This window comes from Wolffia australiana, chromosome 9 (genome assembly GCF_029677425.1).
Source record: "Wolffia australiana isolate 7733 chromosome 9, ASM2967742v1".
NCBI classification, from domain to species: Eukaryota; Viridiplantae; Streptophyta; class Magnoliopsida; order Alismatales; family Araceae; genus Wolffia; species Wolffia australiana.
In genome coordinates, this window is record NC_135843.1 from 15612471 (window position 1) to 15619243 (window position 6773).

The following is a 6773-nucleotide window of genomic DNA, read 5'->3' on the forward strand; positions in this document are numbered from 1 at the left end:
CCTTCGAGGCCCAGCACAGGACCAATAAAGACCAATGGGGAAGTACTGATAAGATCAAAAATTACGTTTATATATGTCATTATTTAGGGGTTTTTTTGGGCTTAATGACTAAATTTATATATCCATTAATGAATTGAGTAAGGGGTCGAACCCTAGGGAGGCGATAGGAGATATTCAGTTTTCTTCTGATTAGGGTTTTGAACTTGAAATCTAAATGAATAGATGTTTTAATTTCTTTTTCAAATGCTAATACTTGTAAATCTGAACTAACATTCTCTCCGTTGAACTTAAGTGATTTTAGTGATTCTCGGTTATTAAATAACAGAGATATAAAACCACTTAACTTTATCTTTATATTTGATTTTAAATCTTTAGTCGATTTTAATTATATGTATATATTTGTTCCCTTTTTTATTTGAAATCAATGTCTAAATGGATTTAACTGTATAGTTTTATTTCTTTAGTTTGTTTTCTTTTTCGGATGGTGTTTTACTGATTTTTTTAAAGAATGAGAAAACAAGGTTTTATGCTAGTGTTAAGAGTATTTTATTTTATCAAAATTAATATGAAATGGTAATTACGTCCTAAATTAGCAAATCGTGAATGTAACTCACGATTTGCTTTTTTTCCACGTACGGGATCGTGAATCCAGTTCACGATTTATGTGATTCTAATTGCAGATAAGATTCGAAATAGGAATTTTATACTAAACTAGTACTAAACGATTTGAAAATGAACTGAAATCTACGAAGTAAGACAACTAAATCGGGAATCAAAACGAACGGCGAACGTGAACAGAAATGCAAATTTCAGAAAATTAATGAAGTAATTCGGTGTAAAAATCAAAGGTAGAGAGACCTAGATGTACCAGAACTATCAGGGAGTTAATTCGAGCGGATCTCGAGCAACGAACGCCGAATTTTTCCAAATTTGGGTTGAACTCGCTGACGAACGACGGCGCCGGATCTGCGAAATTTCAGCTCAATTTTGTTCCCAAACTGCTCCAGCTGATTCTTGAGTCTTGAGGGAGGCTAGGCGTTCCTTCCTTCAGCTTGAAAAATCAAGAACGCCTTTAATCTTTCCATTTCTTCCTTTTATCGCCGCGGAATCGGAAGAACACGTTCTTCCGATTCTGTTATAACTCTCATCTGTTTCGCGTTGTACGCTCTGCGTACAACGCGAAACGCGATTGGCTTTTAGAGCCTTCGCGTGTCTTTCGTTCGTGCACGACACGCACGAAATTACGTGCGTGCATGTCGCGCACTGAAGTCGCTACCGGCTCTTCTGATACGCCTATGCGACTCTGCGTGCGGTGCGCTACTTGTGCATTCTGCGGATCTTCAAAGAAGCTGTTAGCACTCAAACCGGCCCACTAAGGGCCGGGTTAAATACAAAAAAGCTCTTTTTATTTTTTTATATTAAAAGAACGCATAAAATAAATTGTAAATATCATTCTTAATGCATAAAAAAAACTATTCTATTCATTTCGAAAAGACCTTTAATTGTTAGCTTCTTCTTATTTATAGAATTAGGCCAATTAAATCTTTTAAATTTTTCTAATCATCATTTTAAACCATTTAAATGTGTAAATTGACCTAAATATTGATTAAAGGTATTATTTAATTTTAAATTCAAGGAATTTATTATTTTTTCCCAAAATGATGATAACATGCATTAAAATTCCATGTTTTATGCATTAAAAGCCCTAAAAATATGATGAAATTAGCTCTTTATTAGCTTCGATTTGCATGTTATCATAACCTCCCACTTTACCTATTGCTAGTCCCTTAGCAATAACTGAGTATTAAGGGGTGAGACAATTCCAAGATTCTGGATGCATCATAAAATCGGGTAGTTTAAGTTTCCCCTTCAAGTGCCGTGTGAATTGTTCTTATAAAGAACAAACCTTATAAGGAAAAGATTAAGTAGCTCATAGAGGGTCCTCGTTTTTTTTTCTCCATAAAAGTCATAGAATCTCAAGGCCTAAATAGTAAAACAAAAATCGAAGAATTCCTCTTTTTACATGATCTTTCGCCCTTATCCTTTGGTGTTTGTATCTAGGGTTTAAAGCAGACTCCGTCCATCTCATGCCCAAGTGCAAGAATTTTGTAAAAATAGAGATGGCTTGTCACCATTTACGGGTTAGGCCACTTATTATGTGCAGAGCACTTGATTCCTCACTACTGTTGACGGCTTTTGTGACGAGCACTTATTTGCGGCTGACGCCACTTATTGGGTATGTGCCATCATGCATCTTATTTCACTCTTTTTTTTGGTTCTTGCACATGGTCACAAGGATATTTGGAGTGATGATACCCGTAATATTCACCATTGGTTATGGGTTACTCCCATGTTAGAAGAACGTTTGGATTGATCAAAGAATTTTGGACTAAAAAGAAGAAGTGGGCAAAGAAATTCTCTGAGTATGCTGAGCTTAAACCCCGAAGGGACTCGCCTACAGGGCCACTCCTTACAATGGTATTCTACGGCACAAAAAGGTTAACCAATCTATCATTTAGCAAAACTTGGAAGATCATCTCAGTTTGTTGATCTCAGTTATTCCTATGGCAAGGTAAAAATTCCTTATTTATGCAAAATTCTTAAGTGACGAAGAAAATCTAGTCCTATGACCTCTACCCCCCCACTTTTGTTTGTTCATGGGTGTCACCAAATAATGTAGCTATATGCACTTCTAAACTAGAAAGAAATAAAAAAAATAAGCAAATCAGAAACAGAAGTTAGAGAAACACACCTTGGGTTTAGTGGCATTGTTTTACCTTACTATTGAGATGATGCCACCTCTTGGATGTAGGAACATACTTCCACCATGCTTGGATATGGTGCTTTGCTTCCTCCTTGCTGTTGAACGATTTTCCTTCTTCCTTATTTAACTGAAACAAAGGAAATAAAAGCCAAAGTTATGCCTAACTTGGCACTCTTTTTTTTTTTTTTTTTTAAGAAAGAGTTTTATTAAAAGCAAACAAAAAGCATGCCCCAAAAATCAGATCTCATGCTGAAAGTTATGATACCACTATATTAGCACAAGTAATTCTATCCCCATATGGATGTATTTGTATCTCATGGTAGTGTTCATGTCTCAGTGACTCCTTGTATTTTTTATAGATAGTGGAATTTTAAGCATATAGATACCAATGTAATAAGATTTTCATTTAACCGAAATGAAATAATCCATGAAATATCCACATGATCCCCTAAAAAGATAGTCAAAGATGGTTTCCTGACAGGATATGTCAAATTGTTTAGATAGGATATTATAGTTAATAACCATATGGGAAAGACTTTTATTTTCCATAAAATGATCATGCCAATCTGAAAAGAAAATCTTTTTTAACAGAAACATGAATACAAATTGATTAGGCAAGATTATGTGAAAATATTTACCTTGGAAATTCATTTTCTCAATATTGAAAAGATGATTATGCCAATCAGTATAAAAAAATTTAGTAAGATCTGGCATAATATTTACTCCCTTATTCAATTCCCTTTTCAAAGATAGAGAATGAAGAGGCAAGTGTGTAACATATGAATGCTCATTCATTGATATTAAAGGTAAATCATCAAATGTAATTTTCTCAACTACTTTAATATCGTGCACAAAATCTCTTTCGTCATTATCATCACAATCACATATACTCATATTTTTATTCTCATATAACTCCTTTCTATCCTCAATGAAATCTTTTTCAAGCAATTGTTCATCTTCATCCTCAATATCTCTTCTAAAATCTTCAAGTATCATATGCATATCAGCAAGAATTTCCTCCAACTCATTTATATCACCTTTATCATCTATAATAAAATCTAATTGTCTTCTAGGAGCTCTTGAATAAAGTGCTTGGGGAAAAGTGATCGGTGGACAATAACCCTCAAAATCTAAGACTTTTTCAATCACCATGTCATTCTTCATTCTATTCTCATCTCCATTAACCAAATCTTTGATATTATTGACCAAATCGGAAGATGATTCTTCCTCTGACTCATTTGCATCCCTATCATACATGATATCATTATATCTAATTTTATGTTCATGAGCTTTGTCAATGAAATTAAATGATGCCTTACTAGGTTCAATTTCATGCATATAATCACTTTCATGGAATGGAGATGATGAATTAGAAATTTCAAAACTCGTAAAAGATTTGAGTGAAGATTGATCTTCCCTTTCATCCAATGATCGTGCAGCTTGGAGTTGGGCTGACTCTTCTGAAGACTCATAGCTCATCCTGCTTTGTGTTGATTTCAGCATGTCGATCTGCATCATAATGAGCTTCTTCTCCTCTTCCCAAGCCTTCTCCTTTTCCTGCAATCTTATATACTCCTTCCGTAGTTTGTTTTCATCAATAAAATCCGACAAACCTTGGCTAGTTTGATCATGAGAAATAGATGAACAAGCATTTGAAGATTCAGAATTTCCATATGGATTACACTTCTTAGGAAAATTAGTGATATTCGAAGCACTTTGCATTTATTTCTCTGTCATCCATTCAAACAAAGTTTTACCGCGAAGATCGGGAGTAGAAGGACAAGAACACTCCGAAGATCGAAAATTATCATGTGCATATGCATCACAATTTTCAGAGAAATGGGTGATATTTGAACTATTTTGCATATTTTTTTCAACCATTAATTCAAGCAAAGTTTTCTTACCAGGATCAGCAGTAGAAGGAGAATAAAAATTTAAAGAGAAATTTGAAGATCGGGATTCATAGGAAGCACATTTTTCAGAAATTCTAGAATTATGACAATCATTTACTTTAAATCCATTCATATTCCTTGAAATAGGAAATTTTTCAGAACAATCAGGAGAAATAGGATGAAAATTAGAAGAATTGGTAGAAAATTGATCATATGAAAAAGAATTTCCCAAGTAATATTGGTTATTGCAAATATCCTGTCTATTCTCTTGAAATTGGCTCATGGAAACGTCGATGTGATTATAAGAAGGATTGAAATACGAATTTGAAACTTGAGGATTAAGAGGAGCATGTGAGTGAGAATTATTGTAATAATCAGGAAAAATCGGTGTTGATGTATCCGTGTAATCACAAGAGTTGGAAGAATAATTTCCCTGACTATATGGAGAATAATTTCCCATATTTTCCATATTTCTGTTATGGAATTCATTAATTCCATAACAGTTAAACATTATTTCAAGAAACTCTTTTTTTTTTACAAAACAAAATCAAACAGAAAAAACTTGCATAATATTCATCATTCAAATAAGGGTTCAAATGAATCCCTAATTCGAAAAAAAATGAAATTTAGCCTTGTTGCCTCCCCGACAACAGCGCCAAATGATAAGCTCAAAAAATGTGTGTTTATATGTCATTATTTAGGGATTTTTTCGAGCTTAATCACTAAAATTTTTATATCCCTTAATACTTGAGTAAGGGGTCGATCCTAGGGAGGCGACGGTGAATTCAGTTGTCCTCAAATCAGGGAGTAGCACTAAAGTTTTAATAGCCAAGCTCCATTTACTTTTGACAGATTTAATGATCAGTTAACATCTCTTGGCAAGATTTACTACTCATCCACTGTAAAGTGGCTTAAGTAGAATTGTTTTTAGAATATTTTCTCTTTAGTCAATTAGAAACGATTAATAAAAGGAAATTGATCCCAATAGTTTTTACCAAATGTTTTTTCTAATGATTAATTCAAACTTATCCTGGACTAGGATGCCTAAGATAGTATTTCTCACGAAGCATATATATTTTTTTTTGATCAATGTCTCACGGATTTAGGAAGTTTAAGCAGAGTTTTATTATTATTTTTTTCATTTTATACCGATTAATTTCAAATTGTAGCTATGTCCTCAAACCACAAATCGTGAATGTGATTCACGATTTGCTGAATTTCAGAGGCGAGAGATTGAAATCTTATTGATTAGATGAACGAAAGCGATTAGGAATAAAATGTTGGTAATAGATCTAGGTAGAATAATCTGAAAACAAACTAAGAATTCACAAGCTAAATGAGTAACGTTGGAACATGAAAAAGAACGACGGCAACGTGAGCGAAATAAAAATTTTCAGAAAATTAACAATGTAATACAGTGAAAAACTTACAGAAAGATAGAACTAGATGTACCAGAAGCAATCAGAGAGATAGTTTGAGCTAATCCCGAGCAACGAACGCCGAGTTCTTCTCCGATTTGGTTTGAATTTGACGAAGAATTGCAGCGCCAGATCTGCGAAATTGCTGCTCCAATCCGTCTCCAAATCACCCCTGGCGATTCTTGAGTCTTGAGGGAGGCCAGGCGATCCTTCCTTCAGCTTGAAAACCAAGAACGCCTTTAATCTTTCCATTTCTTCCGTTTATCGCCGCGGAATCAGAAGAACACGTTCTTCCGATTCTGTTACAACTCTCATCTGTTTCGCGTTGTACGCTCTGCGTCCAACGCGAAACGCGATTGGCTTTTAGAGCCTTCGCGTGTCTTTCGTTCGTGCGCGACACGCACGAAATTACGTGCGTGCATGTCGCGCACTGAAGTCGCTACCGGCTCTTCTGATACGCCTACGCGACTCTGTGGATCTTAAAAGAAGCTGTTAGCACTCAAACCGGCCCACTAAGGGCCGGGTTAAATACAAAAAAGCTCTTTTTATTTTTTTATATTAAAAGAACGCATAAAATAAATTGTAAATATCATTCTTAATGCATAAAAAAAACTATTCTATTCATTTCGAAAAGACCTTTAATTGTTAGCTTCTTCTTATTTATAGAATTAGGCCAATTAAATCTTTTAAATTTTTCTA

General features: G+C 34.4%; 1 long non-coding RNA gene across 3 annotated transcripts; it reads right to left on the reverse strand.

The window, feature by feature from the left end:
* Positions 1-791: 791 nt before the first annotated feature.
* LOC144707562 (uncharacterized) lies at positions 792-6519 on the reverse strand. Of its 3 annotated transcripts, none has more exons than XR_013582486.1 (2): positions 6109-6519; positions 792-4321 (listed from the first exon to the last, which is right to left on the reverse strand). It is a non-coding gene; the product is annotated as an uncharacterized LOC144707562 (long non-coding RNA). The 3 variants fall into 3 exon arrangements; XR_013582485.1 differs by having other exon boundaries at positions 792-4328; XR_013582484.1 differs by having other exon boundaries at positions 792-4339.
* Positions 6520-6773: the final 254 nt, after the last annotated feature.